General features: G+C 39.9%; 1 protein-coding gene across 1 annotated transcript in view; it reads left to right on the forward strand.

Annotated features, from left to right (window-relative positions):
* LOC115220301 (protein piccolo) overlaps positions 1-2,500 on the forward strand; it is a 148,818-nt gene that overhangs the window by 145,056 nt on the left and 1,262 nt on the right. The window contains exon 20 of the mRNA XM_036509998.1: positions 519-631. The gene's annotated coding sequence lies outside the window, so the exon portion shown is untranslated. The remainder of the gene's footprint in view (positions 1-518; positions 632-2,500) is intronic.

Below are 2,500 nucleotides of genomic sequence, written 5' to 3' on the forward strand. Positions count from 1 at the left end.
ATAAGACACTTACCCAAGGTGCCACACAGTGGGACTGAATCCAGAACCATGTGGTTGGAAAGCAAGCTTCTTACCACACAGCCACTCCTGCACCTATATTTTTGGCATGTAAAAAGCACCCACTACACTCACGGAGTGGTTGGCGTTAGGAAGGGCATCCAGCTGTAGAAACACTGCCAGATCATACTGGGCCTGGTGCAGCCTCCTGGCTTCCCAGACCCTGGTCGAACCGTCCAACCCATGCCAGCATGGAAAGTGGACGTTAAATGATGATGATGATGAATGCTATTAGGAATTGTATGAAAACAAAATATTTTGTGTATTCTAGAAATATAAGCAATTTATTGCAGACATATTTTAACGATAAAAACTTGTGACCCAACCCCCCTTGGAGCAGATGGACCCTGGGTGAGAACCCCTGCCCTAGATACTATTCTCTGACTCTGAAAATTCTAAGACTGTATGTCATAAATGCAAATAATGTTTTTTTTTTTTTTTTCTTTTTGCCTTCTTTTCAGAGTTCCATTCCATGGTATCTAACAACTGATTCCTACCATTGTACCATTCACATGTGTGAGGTCTGTCCACTGGACACAGATGACAGACACAGTTTAGGGACTTTTCATTACAGGTACGTGTCTGTCTGCTCTCATCGTTTGTACCAGTAATATATTGGTGTCCCATGTGTTCGAGGGTAGCATCTACCTCTCCCTTGTACAGCTGTTTTGCTGCCACCTGGTTGGCATCATTGATTTGACACTCACTTATTTGACACCAGTTTATTTAATGCTTCTCTTATTCTCTCTCTCTCTCTTTCTTTGTGTATGTGTGTGAGGGAAGGAATAATGTTTATGCCAGTTGTGTTCAATTAATAAACTGTAATATCTCTTTCTCTCTTCCTTCCTCTGTGTGTGTGGTGTGTGTGTGTGTGTGTGCAAATATCTAGACATTATGTTTGTTTGTACTTGCAATGTGTTCTCTCTCTCTCTCTCTCTCTCTCTCTCTCTCTCTCTCTTTCTGTTTCTGTCTGTCTTTTTGTCTGATTGTCTGTCTGTCTCTCACTCTCTCTCTCTCCCTCACTCTCTCCGTCTCTGTCTCCCTCTCTACTTGTGACCAGATTTCTCTTTATGTGTCTGAGAAGGAATAGTGTTTATGTCAATCATGTTCAATTAATAAAATATAATCTTTCTCTCATTCTCTCTCCCTTTCTCTCTCTCTCCTTTTCTCTCTCTCTCCCTCTTTCTCTCTCTCTCTCTCTCTCTCCTTTTCTCTCTCTCTCCCTCTATGAATATATTTCTGAAAGCACACATGGTTACTTATCTCCAGCCCCAAAACATTCCCGTCGGCCAAAACAGGCTGCATGTCCAACCAGCCATGCCAAATGGTCTGTGTCCAGCAGCTGCACCAAATTGTCCCATTTCAGTGTAACACGTCTCATTACCATACAACTGTAACATTTTGGTGTAACATATGAGTGTCTCAATGTGTCTCAATTCTCAATTCTCACCATATCATCGTAACATACTGGTGTAACATGTGGGTGTGACTATATCACTGTAACATAGGGTGGCGAGCTGGCAGAAACGTTAGCAAGCCGGGCAAAATGCTTTGCAGTATTTCGTCTGTGGTTATGTTCTGAGTTCAAATTCCGCCGAGGTCGACTTTGCCTTTCATCCTTTCGGGGTCGATAAATTAAGTACCAGTTTCACACTGGGCTCGATGTAATCGACTTAATCCGTTTGTCTGTCCTTGTTTGTCTTCTCTTTGTTTAGCCCCTTGTGGGTAGTAAAGAAATATATATCACTGTAACATTGGTGTAACATGTATAAATATGACACCTCACACCTCTCGCTTGCAGTGTCCATTCTCTTCTCCATTTGCAGAATTTCAAAAATTCATTCTTGGTTTCTTTTTTTTTTTAATTCGTATGAAGTAAAAGCCAACCTAAAAACATGGTATTATTCTTGCCTATGGTTTTGTTAATAATATTAATGGATAATCCTGAAAGTGGTGAGTGGCAGAATTGCTTGCATGCCAGGCAAAATGCTTCCTGGCATTTTGTCCATTTTCACATTCTGAGTTCAATTGCTGCTGGGGTTGATAAAATAAGTGTCATTTGAGCACAGGGATTGATGTAATCGACTTTGCCCCTCCCCACAAAACTAATCACCATCTGCCAAAATTTGAAAGCAATATTAAGAGATAATCCAACATCCTGTTTAACCCTTTTGTTACCGTATTTATTTTGAGATGTTCTGTGTTTCTTTCGATTAGTTTTAAATATAACAAAGAATTTAGTGAGGTAATTTAGTTATCATTAAGCTGATGTTAGGAACATAAATTGTGACTAAGGTTTGGTGGAAGATTTTAATTCAAAACTTTTGAAAACAAGACATTTGTATCACAGAGCCAAAGACCCTTTATTGTCAAAATAAATATTTAGGATTACAGTAGTTTTAATTTCCACTAAAATACAAAGACGTTACCCTTGGGCAATGCA

This window comes from Octopus sinensis, linkage group LG16 (assembly GCF_006345805.1).
Source record: "Octopus sinensis linkage group LG16, ASM634580v1, whole genome shotgun sequence".
In the NCBI taxonomy this organism is placed as follows: Eukaryota; Metazoa; Mollusca; class Cephalopoda; order Octopoda; family Octopodidae; genus Octopus; species Octopus sinensis.